Here is a 16725-nt window from a genome sequence, read left to right as displayed (position 1 = left end):
CTGCCACACCCCGCACAGGCCCTCCGCTGAACACCAGGGACAAGATGCGTCCTCCGCTAGTGTCGAAGGCTGCACGCGCCCAGCGAATGACAGGGGGTGCAACGAGCAGCAGTGCGTCTCACACACGCGGCGGTGCGCCCGCCAATTTGGCCGTCGCTCTGCTGGGACGCCGGGCGCGCCTCCCCGCGCCGTCCTCGAGGAACTGGCGGTTGCGGAAGGAAGCGCTTTCGTCAAATGCGGCCGAAAACTAACATTTTGTGTGTTGGGAGAAAAGCCGAACGTGAATTCTGCCGTGCTCCTACATTAGACGAGCGCCAACGGCCATACCATGATGAATACACCGGTTCTCGTCCGATCACCGAAGTTAAGCATCATCGGGCCCGGATAGTACTTGGATGGGTGACCGCCTGGGAAACCCGGGTGCTGTTGGCTCCCTTCCTTTTGTTTTTTTGTTATGTCGCCAGCCCAATTTTCAAACTACCTTTCTGTTGTGACAAAGATGCTTCCTTAAGCCTTTTAAACTACTGTAATGGTACGAAAATGCAGTAATTAACTCAGTTTGAGGGAGAATGTGCTAACCAAGTTTGCCAAGAAGACTTTGAAAACGACAAAACAGTACGAATCGGCAGGTGATTTCTGAAATACGTCACCGCCTATTGTTGTGTAGGAGTGTAGAGTTCCAAATTTGATTTGTAACCACGAATGTATTCCTTAGTCGTCTCGTCTCGTCCCGCAGACGTTTGTCGTGCTTGCGCTGTCATATGGACCACGACCCGAGCGGCAGCGAGCGGCAGTAGAGCAAAGTCGGGACAAGTCGGGACGGGGACAGGGACAGGGATAGGAATGGTGCGAATGCACTGCAAACTACGCAGACACCTGGTGTGAGGCGAGGCGAGGCGAGGCGAGGCGAGGAAGCCCACATCGCTACCAGTGGCGCCCTCCAGCACGACACTGCCACACCCCGCACAGGCCCTCCGCTGAACACCAGGGACAAGATGCGTCCTCCGCTAGTGTCGAAGGCTGCACGCGCCCAGCGAATGACAGTGGGTGCAACGAGCAGCTGTGCGTCTCACACACGCGGCGGTGCGCCCGCCAATTCGGCCGTCGCTCTGCTGGGACGCCGGGCGCGCCTCCCCGCGCCGTCCTCGAGGAACTGGCGGTTGCGGAAGGAAGCGCTTTCGTCAAATGCGGCCGAAAACTAACATTTTGTGTGATGGGAGAAAAGCCGAACGCGAATTCTGCCGTGCTCCTACATTAGATGAGCGCCAACGGCCATACCATGATGAATACACCGGTTCTCGTCCGATCACCGTAGTTAAGCATCATCGGGCCCGGCTAGTACTTGGATGGGTGACCGCCTGGGAAACCCGGGTGCTGTTGGCTCCCTTCCTTTTGTTTTTTTGTTATGTCGCCAGCCCAATTTTCAAACTACCTTTCTGTTGTGACAAAGATGCTTCCTTAAGCCTTTTAAACTACTGTAATGGTACGAAAATGCAGTAATTAACTCAGTTTGAGGGAGAATGTGCTAACCAAGTTTGCCAAGAAGACTTTGAAAACGACAAAACAGTACGAATCGGCAGGTGATTTCTGAAATACGTCACCGCCTATTGTTGTGTAGGAGTGTAGAGTTCCAAATTTGATTTGTAACCACGAATGTATTCCTTATTCGTCTCGTCTCGTCCCGCAGACGTTTGTCGTGCTTGCGCTGTCATATGGACCACGACCCGAGCGGCAGCGAGCGGCAGTCGAGCAAAGTCGGGACAAGTCGGGACGGGGACAGGGACAGGGATAGGAATGGTGCGAATGCACTGCAAACTACGCAGACACCTGGTGTGAGGCGAGGCGAGGCGAGGAAGCCCACATCGCTACCAGTGGCGCCCTCCAGCATGACACTGCCACACCCCGCACAGGCCCTCCGCTGAACACCAGGGACAAGATGCGTCCTCCGCTAGTGTCGAAGGCTGCACGCGCCCAGCGAATGACAGGGGGTGCAACGAGCAGCAGTGCGTCTCACACACGCGGCGGTGCGCCCGCCAATTTGGCCGTCGCTCTGCTGGGACGCCGGGCGCGCCTCCCTGCGCCGTCCTCGAGGAACTGGCGGTTGCGGAAGGAAGCGCTTTCGTCAAATGCGGCCGAAAACTAACATTTTGTGTGTTGGGAGAAAAGCCGAACGTGAATTCTGCCGTGCTCCTACATTAGACGAGCGCCAACGGCCATACCATGATGAATACACCGGTTCTCGTCCGATCACCGAAGTTAAGCATCATCGGGCCCGGATAGTACTTGGATGGGTGACCGCCTGGGAAACCCGGGTGCTGTTGGCTCCCTTCCTTTTGTTTTTTTGTTATGTCGCCAGCCCAATTTTCAAACTACCTTTCTGTTGTGACAAAGATGCTTCCTTAAGCCTTTTAAACTACTGTAATGGTACGAAAATGCAGTAATTAACTCAGTTTGAGGGAGAATGTGCTAACCAAGTTTGCCAAGAAGACTTTGAAAACGACAAAACAGTACGAATCGGCAGGTGATTTCTGAAATACGTCACCGCCTATTGTTGTGTAGGAGTGTAGAGTTCCAAATTTGATTTGTAACCACGAATGTATTCCTTAGTCGTCTCGTCTCGTCCCGCAGACGTTTGTCGTGCTTGCGCTGTCATATGGACCACGACCCGAGCGGCAGCGAGCGGCAGTAGAGCAAAGTCGGGACAAGTCGGGACGGGGACAGGGACAGGGATAGGAATGGTGCGAATGCACTGCAAACTACGCAGACACCTGGTGTGAGGCGAGGCGAGGCGAGGAAGCCCACATCGCTACCAGTGGCGCCCTCCAGCATGACACTGCCACACCCCGCACAGGCCCTCCGCTGAACACCAGGGACAAGATGCGTCCTCCGCTAGTGTCGAAGGCTGCACGCGCCCAGCGAATGACAGGGGGTGCAACGAGCAGCAGTGCGTCTCACACACGCGGCGGTGCGCCCGCCAATTTGGCCGTCGCTCTGCTGGGACGCCGGGCGCGCCTCCCCGCGCCGTCCTCGAGGAACTGGCGGTTGCGGAAGGAAGCGCTTTCGTCAAATGCGGCCGAAAACTAACATTTTGTGTGTTGGGAGAAAAGCCGAACGCGAATTCTGCCGTGCTCCTACATTAGATGAGCGCCAACGGCCATACCATGATGAATACACCGGTTCTCGTCCGATCACCGAAGTTAAGCATCATCGGGCCCGGATAGTACTTGGATGGGTGACCGCCTGGGAAACCCGGGTGCTGTTGGCTCCCTTCCTTTTGTTTTTTTGTTATGTCGCCAGCCCAATTTTCAAACTACCTTTCTGTTGTGACAAAGATGCTTCCTTAAGCCTTTTAAACTACTGTAATGGTACGAAAATGCAGTAATTAACTCAGTTTGAGGGAGAATGTGCTAACCAAGTTTGCCAAGAAGACTTTGAAAACGACAAAACAGTACGAATCGGCAGGTGATTTCTGAAATACGTCACCGCCTATTGTTGTGTAGGAGTGTAGAGTTCCAAATTTGATTTGTAACCACGAATGTATTCCTTAGTCGTCTCGTCTCGTCCCGCAGACGTTTGTCGTGCTTGCGCTGTCATATGGACCACGACCCGAGCGGCAGCGAGCGGCAGTAGAGCAAAGTCGGGACAAGTCGGGACGGGGACAGGGACAGGGATAGGAATGGTGCGAATGCACTGCAAACTACGCAGACACCTGGTGTGAGGCGAGGCGAGGCGAGGAAGCCCACATCGCTACCAGTGGCGCCCTCCAGCATGACACTGCCACACCCCGCACAGGCCCTCCGCTGAACACCAGGGACAAGATGCGTCCTCCGCTAGTGTCGAAGGCTGCACGCGCCCAGCGAATGACAGGGGGTGCAACGAGCAGCAGTGCGTCTCACACACGCGGCGGTGCGCCCGCCAATTTGGCCGTCGCTCTGCTGGGACGCCGGGCGCGCCTCCCCGCGCCGTCCTCGAGGAACTGGCGGTTGCGGAAGGAAGCGCTTTCGTCAAATGCGGCCGAAAACTAACATTTTGTGTGTTGGGAGAAAAGCCGAACGTGAATTCTGCCGTGCTCCTACATTAGACGAGCGCCAACGGCCATACCATGATGAATACACCGGTTCTCGTCCGATCACCGAAGTTAAGCATCATCGGGCCCGGATAGTACTTGGATGGGTGACCGCCTGGGAAACCCGGGTGCTGTTGGCTCCCTTCCTTTTGTTTTTTTGTTATGTCGCCAGCCCAATTTTCAAACTACCTTTCTGTTGTGACAAAGATGCTTCCTTAAGCCTTTTAAACTACTGTAATGGTACGAAAATGCAGTAATTAACTCAGTTTGAGGGAGAATGTGCTAACCAAGTTTGCCAAGAAGACTTTGAAAACGACAAAACAGTACGAATCGGCAGGTGATTTCTGAAATACGTCACCGCCTATTGTTGTGTAGGAGTGTAGAGTTCCAAATTTGATTTGTAACCACGAATGTATTCCTTAGTCGTCTCGTCTCGTCCCGCAGACGTTTGTCGTGCTTGCGCTGTCATATGGACCACGACCCGAGCGGCAGCGAGCGGCAGTAGAGCAAAGTCGGGACAAGTCGGGACGGGGACAGGGACAGGGATAGGAATGGTGCGAATGCACTGCAAACTACGCAGACACCTGGTGTGAGGCGAGGCGAGGCGAGGCGAGGCGAGGAAGCCCACATCGCTACCAGTGGCGCCCTCCAGCATGACACTGCCACACCCCGCACAGGCCCTCCGCTGAACACCAGGGACAAGATGCGTCCTCCGCTAGTGTCGAAGGCTGCACGCGCCCAGCGAATGACAGGGGGTGCAACGAGCAGCAGTGCGTCTCACACACGCGGCGGTGCGCCCGCCAATTTGGCCGTCGCTCTGCTGGGACGCCGGGCGCGCCTCCCCGCGCCGTCCTCGAGGAACTGGCGGTTGCGGAAGGAAGCGCTTTCGTCAAATGCGGCCGAAAACTAACATTTTGTGTGTTGGGAGAAAAGCCGAACGCGAATTCTGCCGTGCTCCTACATTAGATGAGCGCCAACGGCCATACCATGATGAATACACCGGTTCTCGTCCGATCACCGAAGTTAAGCATCATCGGGCCCGGATAGTACTTGGATGGGTGACCGCCTGGGAAACCCGGGTGCTGTTGGCTCCCTTCCTTTTGTTTTTTTGTTATGTCGCCAGCCCAATTTTCAAACTACCTTTCTGTTGTGACAAAGATGCTTCCTTAAGCCTTTTAAACTACTGTAATGGTACGAAAATGCAGTAATTAACTCAGTTTGAGGGAGAATGTGCTAACCAAGTTTGCCAAGAAGACTTTGAAAACGACAAAACAGTACGAATCGGCAGGTGATTTCTGAAATACGTCACCGCCTATTGTTGTGTAGGAGTGTAGAGTTCCAAATTTGATTTGTAACCACGAATGTATTCCTTAGTCGTCTCGTCTCGTCCCGCAGACGTTTGTCGTGCTTGCGCTGTCATATGGACCACGACCCGAGCGGCAGCGAGCGGCAGTAGAGCAAAGTCGGGACAAGTCGGGACGGGGACAGGGACAGGGATAGGAATGGTGCGAATGCACTGCAAACTACGCAGACACCTGGTGTGAGGCGAGGCGAGGCGAGGAAGCCCACATCGCTACCAGTGGCGCCCTCCAGCATGACACTGCCACACCCCGCACAGGCCCTCCGCTGAACACCAGGGACAAGATGCGTCCTCCGCTAGTGTCGAAGGCTGCACGCGCCCAGCGAATGACAGGGGGTGCAACGAGCAGCAGTGCGTCTCACACACGCGGCGGTGCGCCCGCCAATTTGGCCGTCGCTCTGCTGGGACGCCGGGCGCGCCTCCCCGCGCCGTCCTCGAGGAACTGGCGGTTGCGGAAGGAAGCGCTTTCGTCAAATGCGGCCGAAAACTAACATTTTGTGTGTTGGGAGAAAAGCCGAACGTGAATTCTGCCGTGCTCCTACATTAGACGAGCGCCAACGGCCATACCATGATGAATACACCGGTTCTCGTCCGATCACCGAAGTTAAGCATCATCGGGCCCGGATAGTACTTGGATGGGTGACCGCCTGGGAAACCCGGGTGCTGTTGGCTCCCTTCCTTTTGTTTTTTTGTTATGTCGCCAGCCCAATTTTCAAACTACCTTTCTGTTGTGACAAAGATGCTTCCTTAAGCCTTTTAAACTACTGTAATGGTACGAAAATGCAGTAATTAACTCAGTTTGAGGGAGAATGTGCTAACCAAGTTTGCCAAGAAGACTTTGAAAACGACAAAACAGTACGAATCGGCAGGTGATTTCTGAAATACGTCACCGCCTATTGTTGTGTAGGAGTGTAGAGTTCCAAATTTGATTTGTAACCACGAATGTATTCCTTAGTCGTCTCGTCTCGTCCCGCAGACGTTTGTCGTGCTTGCGCTGTCATATGGACCACGACCCGAGCGGCAGCGAGCGGCAGTAGAGCAAAGTCGGGACAAGTCGGGACGGGGACAGGGACAGGGATAGGAATGGTGCGAATGCACTGCAAACTACGCAGACACCTGGTGTGAGGCGAGGCGAGGCGAGGCGAGGCGAGGAAGCCCACATCGCTACCAGTGGCGCCCTCCAGCATGACACTGCCACACCCCGCACAGGCCCTCCGCTGAACACCAGGGACAAGATGCGTCCTCCGCTAGTGTCGAAGGCTGCACGCGCCCAGCGAATGACAGGGGGTGCAACGAGCAGCAGTGCGTCTCACACACGCGGCGGTGCGCCCGCCAATTTGGCCGTCGCTCTGCTGGGACGCCGGGCGCGCCTCCCCGCGCCGTCCTCGAGGAACTGGCGGTTGCGGAAGGAAGCGCTTTCGTCAAATGCGGCCGAAAACTAACATTTTGTGTGTTGGGAGAAAAGCCGAACGCGAATTCTGCCGTGCTCCTACATTAGATGAGCGCCAACGGCCATACCATGATGAATACACCGGTTCTCGTCCGATCACCGAAGTTAAGCATCATCGGGCCCGGATAGTACTTGGATGGGTGACCGCCTGGGAAACCCGGGTGCTGTTGGCTCCCTTCCTTTTGTTTTTTTGTTATGTCGCCAGCCCAATTTTCAAACTACCTTTCTGTTGTGACAAAGATGCTTCCTTAAGCCTTTTAAACTACTGTAATGGTACGAAAATGCAGTAATTAACTCAGTTTGAGGGAGAATGTGCTAACCAAGTTTGCCAAGAAGACTTTGAAAACGACAAAACAGTACGAATCGGCAGGTGATTTCTGAAATACGTCACCGCCTATTGTTGTGTAGGAGTGTAGAGTTCCAAATTTGATTTGTAACCACGAATGTATTCCTTAGTCGTCTCGTCTCGTCCCGCAGACGTTTGTCGTGCTTGCGCTGTCATATGGACCACGACCCGAGCGGCAGCGAGCGGCAGTAGAGCAAAGTCGGGACAAGTCGGGACGGGGACAGGGACAGGGATAGGAATGGTGCGAATGCACTGCAAACTACGCAGACACCTGGTGTGAGGCGAGGCGAGGCGAGGCGAGGCGAGGAAGCCCACATCGCTACCAGTGGCGCCCTCCAGCACGACACTGCCACACCCCGCACAGGCGCTCCGCTGAACACCAGGGGCAAGATGCGTCCTCCGCTAGTGTCGAAGGCTGCACGCGCCCAGCAAATGACAGTGGGTGCAACGAGCAGCTGTGCGTCTCACACACGCGGCGGTGCGCCCGCCAATTCGGCCGTCGCTCTGCTGGGACGCCGGGCGCGCCTCCCCGCGCCGTCCTCGAGGAACTGGCGGTTGCGGAAGGAAGCGCTTTCGTCAAATGCGGCCGAAAACTAACATTTTGTGTGATGGGAGAAAAGCCGAACGCGAATTCTGCCGTGCTCCTACATTAGATGAGCGCCAACGGCCATACCATGATGAATACACCGGTTCTCGTCCGATCACCGTAGTTAAGCATCATCGGGCCCGGCTAGTACTTGGATGGGTGACCGCCTGGGAAACCCGGGTGCTGTTGGCTCCCTTCCTTTTGTTTTTTTGTTATGTCGCCAGCCCAATTTTCAAACTACCTTTCTGTTGTGACAAAGATGCTTCCTTAAGCCTTTTAAACTACTGTAATGGTACGAAAATGCAGTAATTAACTCAGTTTGAGGGAGAATGTGCTAACCAAGTTTGCCAAGAAGACTTTGAAAACGACAAAACAGTACGAATCGGCAGGTGATTTCTGAAATACGTCACCGCCTATTGTTGTGTAGGAGTGTAGAGTTCCAAATTTGATTTGTAACCACGAATGTATTCCTTATTCGTCTCGTCTCGTCCCGCAGACGTTTGTCGTGCTTGCGCTGTCATATGGACCACGACCCGAGCGGCAGCGAGCGGCAGTCGAGCAAAGTCGGGACAAGTCGGGACGGGGACAGGGACAGGGATAGGAATGGTGCGAATGCACTGCAAACTACGCAGACACCTGGTGTGAGGCGAGGCGAGGCGAGGAAGCCCACATCGCTACCAGTGGCGCCCTCCAGCATGACACTGCCACACCCCGCACAGGCCCTCCGCTGAACACCAGGGACAAGATGCGTCCTCCGCTAGTGTCGAAGGCTGCACGCGCCCAGCGAATGACAGGGGGTGCAACGAGCAGCAGTGCGTCTCACACACGCGGCGGTGCGCCCGCCAATTTGGCCGTCGCTCTGCTGGGACGCCGGGCGCGCCTCCCCGCGCCGTCCTCGAGGAACTGGCGGTTGCGGAAGGAAGCGCTTTCGTCAAATGCGGCCGAAAACTAACATTTTGTGTGTTGGGAGAAAAGCCGAACGTGAATTCTGCCGTGCTCCTACATTAGACGAGCGCCAACGGCCATACCATGATGAATACACCGGTTCTCGTCCGATCACCGAAGTTAAGCATCATCGGGCCCGGATAGTACTTGGATGGGTGACCGCCTGGGAAACCCGGGTGCTGTTGGCTCCCTTCCTTTTGTTTTTTTGTTATGTCGCCAGCCCAATTTTCAAACTACCTTTCTGTTGTGACAAAGATGCTTCCTTAAGCCTTTTAAACTACTGTAATGGTACGAAAATGCAGTAATTAACTCAGTTTGAGGGAGAATGTGCTAACCAAGTTTGCCAAGAAGACTTTGAAAACGACAAAACAGTACGAATCGGCAGGTGATTTCTGAAATACGTCACCGCCTATTGTTGTGTAGGAGTGTAGAGTTCCAAATTTGATTTGTAACCACGAATGTATTCCTTAGTCGTCTCGTCTCGTCCCGCAGACGTTTGTCGTGCTTGCGCTGTCATATGGACCACGACCCGAGCGGCAGCGAGCGGCAGTAGAGCAAAGTCGGGACAAGTCGGGACGGGGACAGGGACAGGGATAGGAATGGTGCGAATGCACTGCAAACTACGCAGACACCTGGTGTGAGGCGAGGCGAGGCGAGGCGAGGCGAGGAAGCCCACATCGCTACCAGTGGCGCCCTCCAGCATGACACTGCCACACCCCGCACAGGCCCTCCGCTGAACACCAGGGACAAGATGCGTCCTCCGCTAGTGTCGAAGGCTGCACGCGCCCAGCGAATGACAGGGGGTGCAACGAGCAGCAGTGCGTCTCACACACGCGGCGGTGCGCCCGCCAATTTGGCCGTCGCTCTGCTGGGACGCCGGGCGCGCCTCCCCGCGCCGTCCTCGAGGAACTGGCGGTTGCGGAAGGAAGCGCTTTCGTCAAATGCGGCCGAAAACTAACATTTTGTGTGTTGGGAGAAAAGCCGAACGCGAATTCTGCCGTGCTCCTACATTAGATGAGCGCCAACGGCCATACCATGATGAATACACCGGTTCTCGTCCGATCACCGAAGTTAAGCATCATCGGGCCCGGATAGTACTTGGATGGGTGACCGCCTGGGAAACCCGGGTGCTGTTGGCTCCCTTCCTTTTGTTTTTTTGTTATGTCGCCAGCCCAATTTTCAAACTACCTTTCTGTTGTGACAAAGATGCTTCCTTAAGCCTTTTAAACTACTGTAATGGTACGAAAATGCAGTAATTAACTCAGTTTGAGGGAGAATGTGCTAACCAAGTTTGCCAAGAAGACTTTGAAAACGACAAAACAGTACGAATCGGCAGGTGATTTCTGAAATACGTCACCGCCTATTGTTGTGTAGGAGTGTAGAGTTCCAAATTTGATTTGTAACCACGAATGTATTCCTTAGTCGTCTCGTCTCGTCCCGCAGACGTTTGTCGTCCTTGCGCTGTGATATGGACCACGACCCGAGCGGCAGCGAGCGGCAGTCGAGCAAAGTCGGGACAAGTCGGGACGGGGACAGGGACAGGGATAGGAATGGTGCGAATGCACTGAAAACTACGCAGACACCTGGTGTGAGGCGAGGCGAGGCGAGGCGAGGCGAGGAAGCCCACATCGCTACCAGTGGCGCCCTCCAGCACGACACTGCCACACCCCGCACAGGCGCTCCGCTGAACACCAGGGGCAAGATGCGTCCTCCGCTAGTGTCGAAGGCTGCACGCGCCCAGCGAATGACAGGGGGTGCAACGAGCAGCAGTGCGTCTCACACACGCGGAGGTGCGCCCGCCAATTCGGCCGTCGCTCTGCTGGGACGCCGGGCGCGCCTCCCCGCGCTGTCCTCGAGGAACTGGCGGTTGCGGAAGGAAGCGCTTTCGTCAAATGCGGCCGAAAACTAACTTTTTGTGTGATGGGAGAAAAGCCGAACGCGAATTCTGCCGTGCTCCTACATTAGATGAGCGCCAACGGCCATACCATGATGAATACACCGGTTCTCGTCCGATCACCGTAGTTAAGCATCATCGGGCCCGGCTAGTACTTGGATGGGTGACCGCCTGGGAAACCCGGGTGCTGTTGGCTCCCTTCCTTTTGTTTTTTTGTTATGTCGCCAGCCCAATTTTCAAACTACCTTTCTGTTGTGACAAAGATGCTTCCTTAAGCCTTTTAAACTACTGTAATGGTACGAAAATGCAGTAATTAACTCAGTTTGAGGGAGAATGTGCTAACCAAGTTTGCCAAGAAGACTTTGAAAACGACAAAACAGTACGAATCGGCAGGTGATTTCTGAAATACGTCACCGCCTATTGTTGTGTAGGAGTGTAGAGTTCCAAATTTGATTTGTAACCACGAATGTATTCCTTATTCGTCTCGTCTCGTCCTGCAGACGTTTGTCAGGCTTGCGCTGTCATATGGACCACGACCCGAGCGGCAGCGAGCGGCAGTCGAGCAAAGTCGGGACAAGTCGGGACGGGGACAGGGACAGGGATAGGAATGGTGCGAATGCACTGAAAACTACGCAGACACCTGGTGTGAGGCGAGGCGAGGCGAGGAAGCCCACATCGCTACCAGTGGCGCCCTCCAGCACGACACTGCCACACCCCGCACAGGCGCTCCGCTGAACACCAGGGGCAAGATGCGTCCTCCGCTAGTGTCGAAGGCTGCACGCGCCCAGCGAATGACAGGGGGTGCAACGAGCAGCAGTGCGTCTCACACACGCGGCGGTGCGCCCGCCAATTCGGCCGTCGCTCTGCTGGGACGCGGGGCGCGCCTCCCCGCGCCGTCCTCGAGGAACTGGCGGTTGCGGAAGGAAGCGCTTTCGTCAAATGCGGCCGAAAACTAACATTTTGTGTGATGGGAGAAAAGCCGAACGCGAATTCTGCCGTGCTCCTACATTAGATGAGCGCCAACGGCCATACCATGATGAATACACCGGTTCTCGTCCGATCACCGTAGTTAAGCATCATCGGGCCCGGCTAGTACTTGGATGGGTGACCGCCTGGGAAACCCGGGTGCTGTTGGCTCCCTTCCTTTTGTTTTTTTGTTATGTCGCCAGCCCAATTTTCAAACTACCTTTCTGTTGTGACAAAGATGCTTCCTTAAGCCTTTTAAACTACTGTAATGGTACGAAAATGCAGTAATTAACTCAGTTTGAGGGAGAATGTGCTAACCAAGTTTGCCAAGAAGACTTTGAAAACGACAAAACAGTACGAATCGGCAGGTGATTTCTGAAATACGTCACCGCCTATTGTTGTGTAGGAGTGTAGAGTTCCAAATTTGATTTGTAACCACGAATGTATTCCTTAGTCGTCTCGTCTCGTCCTGCAGACGTTTGTCAGGCTTGCGCTGTCATATGGACCACGACCCGAGCGGCAGCGAGCGGCAGTCGAGCAAAGTCGGGACAAGTCGGGACGGGGACAGGGACAGGGATAGGAATGGTGCGAATGCACTGAAAACTACGCAGACACCTGGTGTGAGGCGAGGCGAGGCGAGGAAGCCCACATCGCTACCAGTGGCGCCCTCCAGCATGACACTGCCACACCCCGCACAGGCCCTCCGCTGAACACCAGGGACAAGATGCGTCCTCCGCTAGTGTCGAAGGCTGCACGCGCCCAGCGAATGACAGGGGGTGCAACGAGCAGCAGTGCGTCTCACACACGCGGCGGTGCGCCCGCCAATTTGGCCGTCGCTCTGCTGGGACGCCGGGCGCGCCTCCCCGCGCCGTCCTCGAGGAACTGGCGGTTGCGGAAGGAAGCGCTTTCGTCAAATGCGGCCGAAAACTAACATTTTGTGTGTTGGGAGAAAAGCCGAACGTGAATTCTGCCGTGCTCCTACATTAGACGAGCGCCAACGGCCATACCATGATGAATACACCGGTTCTCGTCCGATCACCGTAGTTAAGCATCATCGGGCCCGGATAGTACTTGGATGGGTGACCGCCTGGGAAACCCGGGTGCTGTTGGCTCCCTTCCTTTTGTTTTTTTGTTATGTCGCCAGCCCAATTTTCAAACTACCTTTCTGTTGTGACAAAGATGCTTCCTTAAGCCTTTTAAACTACTGTAATGGTACGAAAATGCAGTAATTAACTCAGTTTGAGGGAGAATGTGCTAACCAAGTTTGCCAAGAAGACTTTGAAAACGACAAAACAGTACGAATCGGCAGGTGATTTCTGAAATACGTCACCGCCTATTGTTGTGTAGGAGTGTAGAGTTCCAAATTTGATTTGTAACCACGAATGTATTCCTTAGTCGTCTCGTCTCGTCCTGCAGACGTTTGTCAGGCTTGCGCTGTCATATGGACCACGACCCGAGCGGCAGCGAGCGGCAGTCGAGCAAAGTCGGGACAAGTCGGGACGGGGACAGGGACAGGGATAGGAATGGTGCGAATGCACTGAAAACTACGCAGACACCTGGTGTGAGGCGAGGCGAGGCGAGGAAGCCCACATCGCTACCAGTGGCGCCCTCCAGCATGACACTGCCACACCCCGCACAGGCCCTCCGCTGAACACCAGGGACAAGATGCGTCCTCCGCTAGTGTCGAAGGCTGCACGCGCCCAGCGAATGACAGGGGGTGCAACGAGCAGCAGTGCGTCTCACACACGCGGCGGTGCGCCCGCCAATTTGGCCGTCGCTCTGCTGGGACGCCGGGCGCGCCTCCCCGCGCCGTCCTCGAGGAACTGGCGGTTGCGGAAGGAAGCGCTTTCGTCAAATGCGGCCGAAAACTAACATTTTGTGTGTTGGGAGAAAAGCCGAACGTGAATTCTGCCGTGCTCCTACATTAGACGAGCGCCAACGGCAATACCATGATGAATACACCGGTTCTCGTCCGATCACCGTAGTTAAGCATCATCGGGCCCGGATAGTACTTGGATGGGTGACCGCCTGGGAAACCCGGGTGCTGTTGGCTCCCTTCCTTTTGTTTTTTTGTTATGTCGCCAGCCCAATTTTCAAACTACCTTTCTGTTGTGACAAAGATGCTTCCTTAAGCCTTTTAAACTACTGTAATGGTACGAAAATGCAGTAATTAACTCAGTTTGAGGGAGAATGTGCTAACCAAGTTTGCCAAGAAGACTTTGAAAACGACAAAACAGTACGAATCGGCAGGTGATTTCTGAAATACGTCACCGCCTATTGTTGTGTAGGAGTGTAGAGTTCCAAATTTGATTTGTAACCACGAATGTATTCCTTAGTCGTCTCGTCTCGTCCTGCAGACGTTTGTCAGGCTTGCGCTGTCATATGGACCACGACCCGAGCGGCAGCGAGCGGCAGTCGAGCAAAGTCGGGACAAGTCGGGACGGGGACAGGGACAGGGATAGGAATGGTGCGAATGCACTGAAAACTACGCAGACACCTGGTGTGAGGCGAGGCGAGGCGAGGAAGCCCACATCGCTACCAGTGGCGCCCTCCAGCATGACACTGCCACACCCCGCACAGGCCCTCCGCTGAACACCAGGGACAAGATGCGTCCTCCGCTAGTGTCGAAGGCTGCACGCGCCCAGCGAATGACAGGGGGTGCAACGAGCAGCAGTGCGTCTCACACACGCGGCGGTGCGCCCGCCAATTTGGCCGTCGCTCTGCTGGGACGCCGGGCGCGCCTCCCCGCGCCGTCCTCGAGGAACTGGCGGTTGCGGAAGGAAGCGCTTTCGTCAAATGCGGCCGAAAACTAACATTTTGTGTGTTGGGAGAAAAGCCGAACGTGAATTCTGCCGTGCTCCTACATTAGACGAGCGCCAACGGCCATACTATGATGAATACACCGGTTCTCGTCCGATCACCGTAGTTAAGCATCATCGGGCCCGGCTAGTACTTGGATGGGTGACCGCCTGGGAAACCCGGGTGCTGTTGGCTCCCTTCCTTTTGTTTTTTTGTTATGTCGCCAGCCCAATTTTCAAACTACCTTTCTGTTGTGACAAAGATGCTTCCTTAAGCCTTTTAAACTACTGTAATGGTACGAAAATGCAGTAATTAACTCAGTTTGAGGGAGAATGTGCTAACCAAGTTTGCCAAGAAGACTTTGAAAACGACAAAACAGTACGAATCGGCAGGTGATTTCTGAAATACGTCACCGCCTATTGTTGTGTAGGAGTGTAGAGTTCCAAATTTGATTTGTAACCACGAATGTATTCCTTAGTCGTCTCGTCTCGTCCTGCAGACGTTTGTCAGGCTTGCGCTGTCATATGGACCACGACCCGAGCGGCAGCGAGCGGCAGTCGAGCAAAGTCGGGACAAGTCGGGACGGGGACAGGGACAGGGATAGGAATGGTGCGAATGCACTGAAAACTACGCAGACACCTGGTGTGAGGCGAGGCGAGGCGAGGAAGCCCACATCGCTACCAGTGGCGCCCTCCAGCATGACACTGCCACACCCCGCACAGGCCCTCCGCTGAACACCAGGGACAAGATGCGTCCTCCGCTAGTGTCGAAGGCTGCACGCGCCCAGCGAATGACAGGGGGTGCAACGAGCAGCAGTGCGTCTCACACACGCGGCGGTGCGCCCGCCAATTTGGCCGTCGCTCTGCTGGGACGCCGGGCGCGCCTCCCCGCGCCGTCCTCGAGGAACTGGCGGTTGCGGAAGGAAGCGCTTTCGTCAAATGCGGCCGAAAACTAACATTTTGTGTGTTGGGAGAAAAGCCGAACGTGAATTCTGCCGTGCTCCTACATTAGACGAGCGCCAACGGCCATACCATGATGAATACACCGGTTCTCGTCCGATCACCGAAGTTAAGCATCATCGGGCCCGGATAGTACTTGGATGGGTGACCGCCTGGGAAACCCGGGTGCTGTTGGCTCCCTTCCTTTTGTTTTTTTGTTATGTCGCCAGCCCAATTTTCAAACTACCTTTCTGTTGTGACAAAGATGCTTCCTTAAGCCTTTTAAACTACTGTAATGGTACGAAAATGCAGTAATTAACTCAGTTTGAGGGAGAATGTGCTAACCAAGTTTGCCAAGAAGACTTTGAAAACGACAAAACAGTACGAATCGGCAGGTGATTTCTGAAAAACGTCACCGCCTATTGTTGTGTAGGAGTGTAGAGTTCCAAATTTGATTTGTAACCACGAATGTATTCCTTAGTCGTCTCGTCTCGTCCCGCAGACGTTTGTCGTGCTTGCGCTGTCATATGGACCACGACCCGAGCGGCAGCGAGCGGCAGTCGAGCAAAGTCGGGACAAGTCGGGACGGGGACAGGGACAGGGATAGGAATGGTGCGAATGCACTGCAAACTACGCAGACACCTGGTGTGAGGCGAGGCGAGGCGAGGCGAGGAAGCCCACATCGCTACCAGTGGCGCCCTCCAGCACGACACTGCCACACCCCGCACAGGCGCTCCGCTGAACACCAGGGACAAGATGCGTCCTCCGCTAGTGTCGAAGGCTGCACGCGCCCAGCGAATGACAGGGGGTGCAACGAGCAGCAGTGCGTCTCACACACGCGGCGGTGCGCCCGCCAATTTGGCCGTCGCTCTGCTGGGACGCCGGGCGCGCCTCCCCGCGCCGTCCTCGAGGAACTGGCGGTTGCGGAAGGAAGCGCTTTCGTCAAATGCGGCCGAAAACTAACATTTTGTGTGTTGGGAGAAAAGCCGAACGCGAATTCTGCCGTGCTCCTACATTAGATGAGCGCCAACGGCCATACCATGATGAATACACCGGTTCTCGTCCGATCACCGAAGTTAAGCATCATCGGGCCCGGATAGTACTTGGATGGGTGACCGCCTGGGAAACCCGGGTGCTGTTGGCTCCCTTCCTTTTGTTTTTTTGTTATGTCGCCAGCCCAATTTTCAAACTACCTTTCTGTTGTGACAAAGATGCTTCCTTAAGCCTTTTAAACTACTGTAATGGTACGAAAATGCAGTAATTAACTCAGTTTGAGGGAGAATGTGCTAACCAAGTTTGCCAAGAAGACTTTGAAAACGACAAAACAGTACGAATCGGCAGGTGATTTCTGAAATACGTCACCGCCTATTGTTGT

The 16725-nt window shown here is 54.8% G+C and overlaps 18 non-coding genes across 18 annotated transcripts; all 18 read left to right on the top strand.

Annotated features, from left to right (window-relative positions):
- The first annotated feature begins 313 nt into the window (after positions 1-313).
- On the top strand, positions 314-432 carry LOC126115144 (5S ribosomal RNA). Its single transcript, XR_007525207.1, has one exon. It is a non-coding gene; the product is annotated as a 5S ribosomal RNA (ribosomal RNA).
- An 832-nt stretch (positions 433-1264) lies between these two features.
- LOC126115330 (5S ribosomal RNA) lies at positions 1265-1383 on the top strand. Its single transcript, XR_007525376.1, has one exon. It is a non-coding gene; the product is annotated as a 5S ribosomal RNA (ribosomal RNA).
- An 822-nt stretch (positions 1384-2205) lies between these two features.
- On the top strand, positions 2206-2324 carry LOC126115515 (5S ribosomal RNA). Its single transcript, XR_007525542.1, has one exon. It is a non-coding gene; the product is annotated as a 5S ribosomal RNA (ribosomal RNA).
- Positions 2325-3146: 822 nt separating this feature from the next.
- On the top strand, positions 3147-3265 carry LOC126115514 (5S ribosomal RNA). Its single transcript, XR_007525541.1, has one exon. It is a non-coding gene; the product is annotated as a 5S ribosomal RNA (ribosomal RNA).
- An 822-nt stretch (positions 3266-4087) lies between these two features.
- On the top strand, positions 4088-4206 carry LOC126115513 (5S ribosomal RNA). Its single transcript, XR_007525540.1, has one exon. It is a non-coding gene; the product is annotated as a 5S ribosomal RNA (ribosomal RNA).
- An 832-nt stretch (positions 4207-5038) lies between these two features.
- Positions 5039-5157, top strand: LOC126115512 (5S ribosomal RNA). Its single transcript, XR_007525539.1, has one exon. It is a non-coding gene; the product is annotated as a 5S ribosomal RNA (ribosomal RNA).
- Positions 5158-5979: 822 nt separating this feature from the next.
- On the top strand, positions 5980-6098 carry LOC126115510 (5S ribosomal RNA). The gene has a single exon (XR_007525538.1). It is a non-coding gene; the product is annotated as a 5S ribosomal RNA (ribosomal RNA).
- An 832-nt stretch (positions 6099-6930) lies between these two features.
- On the top strand, positions 6931-7049 carry LOC126115508 (5S ribosomal RNA). The gene has a single exon (XR_007525536.1). It is a non-coding gene; the product is annotated as a 5S ribosomal RNA (ribosomal RNA).
- Positions 7050-7881: 832 nt separating this feature from the next.
- On the top strand, positions 7882-8000 carry LOC126115329 (5S ribosomal RNA). Its single transcript, XR_007525375.1, has one exon. It is a non-coding gene; the product is annotated as a 5S ribosomal RNA (ribosomal RNA).
- An 822-nt stretch (positions 8001-8822) lies between these two features.
- LOC126115507 (5S ribosomal RNA) lies at positions 8823-8941 on the top strand. The gene has a single exon (XR_007525535.1). It is a non-coding gene; the product is annotated as a 5S ribosomal RNA (ribosomal RNA).
- An 832-nt stretch (positions 8942-9773) lies between these two features.
- Positions 9774-9892, top strand: LOC126115506 (5S ribosomal RNA). Its single transcript, XR_007525534.1, has one exon. It is a non-coding gene; the product is annotated as a 5S ribosomal RNA (ribosomal RNA).
- Positions 9893-10724: 832 nt separating this feature from the next.
- Positions 10725-10843, top strand: LOC126115328 (5S ribosomal RNA). Its single transcript, XR_007525374.1, has one exon. It is a non-coding gene; the product is annotated as a 5S ribosomal RNA (ribosomal RNA).
- An 822-nt stretch (positions 10844-11665) lies between these two features.
- On the top strand, positions 11666-11784 carry LOC126115327 (5S ribosomal RNA). The gene has a single exon (XR_007525373.1). It is a non-coding gene; the product is annotated as a 5S ribosomal RNA (ribosomal RNA).
- Positions 11785-12606: 822 nt separating this feature from the next.
- LOC126115238 (5S ribosomal RNA) lies at positions 12607-12725 on the top strand. The gene has a single exon (XR_007525292.1). It is a non-coding gene; the product is annotated as a 5S ribosomal RNA (ribosomal RNA).
- An 822-nt stretch (positions 12726-13547) lies between these two features.
- On the top strand, positions 13548-13666 carry LOC126115381 (5S ribosomal RNA). Its single transcript, XR_007525421.1, has one exon. It is a non-coding gene; the product is annotated as a 5S ribosomal RNA (ribosomal RNA).
- Positions 13667-14488: 822 nt separating this feature from the next.
- Positions 14489-14607, top strand: LOC126115386 (5S ribosomal RNA). The gene has a single exon (XR_007525426.1). It is a non-coding gene; the product is annotated as a 5S ribosomal RNA (ribosomal RNA).
- Positions 14608-15429: 822 nt separating this feature from the next.
- LOC126115505 (5S ribosomal RNA) lies at positions 15430-15548 on the top strand. The gene has a single exon (XR_007525533.1). It is a non-coding gene; the product is annotated as a 5S ribosomal RNA (ribosomal RNA).
- Positions 15549-16375: 827 nt separating this feature from the next.
- On the top strand, positions 16376-16494 carry LOC126115504 (5S ribosomal RNA). Its single transcript, XR_007525532.1, has one exon. It is a non-coding gene; the product is annotated as a 5S ribosomal RNA (ribosomal RNA).
- Positions 16495-16725: the final 231 nt, after the last annotated feature.

Source organism: Schistocerca cancellata, unplaced genomic scaffold, assembly GCF_023864275.1.
Source record: "Schistocerca cancellata isolate TAMUIC-IGC-003103 unplaced genomic scaffold, iqSchCanc2.1 HiC_scaffold_317, whole genome shotgun sequence".
NCBI lineage: Eukaryota > Metazoa > Arthropoda > Insecta > Orthoptera > Acrididae > Schistocerca > Schistocerca cancellata.
Note: the sequence above shows the minus strand (reverse complement) of the source record. Positions and strands in the feature narration are given on the sequence as shown.